We start from the raw sequence: 1,293 nt of genomic DNA on the forward strand, positions 1-1,293 counted from the left end.
CAAGTTGTTACAAAGTTGCCTTCCTGCCACCCTGAAGCTGCCCTCTTCTTCCCGTCTGTCACGCGGCTTCTCCAGTGACTGCAGAACACACACAGGGAGCATCACCGCTGCCTCCCACCTCCCTGATGTCCAACCAGGAGGACTCCCGGTGACCACTGCCTGGGGTCCCGGCAGGCTCAGCGTGAGCACAGCGCGGGGCTCTGGAACGGCTCTCTCCCCACATCTATCTATCGAGCCCCAGTCCTCTCCTTCCTCCTGGACGCGGCCCGTCAGCCACACAGCTCTCTGACATCTCCTCCTCGCGTGGAAATGACCTGGATCGATGCACACCCTTTCCTCCACCGGCCAGCATGGGGACGGTTAGGTACCGGCCACGCGGTCTTGGTGGTCGTTCCATCTTGGTACAAAGCAGTGGTAGACGAGACGTGGGGTGACTGGATGGTTGTATTTCGATGAAGCTTCACCAACGCAGAAGGACCTGGGCAGTGCGTACAGCAACGCAAGAGCCTTGTGGGCAGAGCGGTCAGCCACCTGGCTGGGGAGCAACACCCACAAGTTGGGACCCCACAGCAGCTCTGAGCGAGAAAAGGCCAGGAGATTCGCCCCGGGGACGTCCCACACTGGCCCGCGGGGTCACCACCATGTGTCAGAACTGAGTGCAGAGCCACAGGCTGGGGAAGATCCCAAGGGTCAGTGGGGGCCAGTCAACGCCAGCATGGCTACTGTGGCTGCGTCCTTAGCTGTTAACGGTCTGCGTCTGGAAGGGTCAGTGCGCCAGGCACGGAAGGAAAGCGGATCCAGGATGCGACGTGCCACATTGTGTGGGAGGCTGGGTGGTGTCAACGGCTCAGCTCTCAACGCCGATGAGCCAAAGGTGGCTTTGGGGATCCACCCAGAGGCATCTGGGGGTGAAAGACCTAGTGGTCCACTCCCCCAAAGGCACAGCGTTGAGGGCATGTGCACCGAGCACAGTGACTCTCCTCTCCTCCCCCCGCCCCTTGGGGTGGTCAGGAGACAGCAGCACACTGTGCACGGGGACACACGCGGGTGAGCGTGCAGGTGTGGCCGACTCCTGCCCTGTGGGTGACGCCCGTGTCGTGCACCGGAAGCCCCTCAAAGGCTCTGAGCACATTTCCTGCCTAGAGGTTCCTTAGCGTCCAACTGGAGCCGACAAGCTCAAAGGCAGTTCTGTTTCAGGGACGAGTGAAGCCGCCCGGGGAAGCGTCTGGGGAGCCAGCCGTCTGGGCGGGTAGAGATACGCTATCTTGTTGAGTAAACTGAGTTTCTCCCCCT

The sequence above is a fragment of the Echinops telfairi genome, unplaced genomic scaffold (genome assembly GCF_000313985.2).
Source record: "Echinops telfairi isolate 266 unplaced genomic scaffold, ASM31398v2 ScPeMD7_53;HRSCAF=182, whole genome shotgun sequence".
NCBI lineage: Eukaryota > Metazoa > Chordata > Mammalia > Afrosoricida > Tenrecidae > Echinops > Echinops telfairi.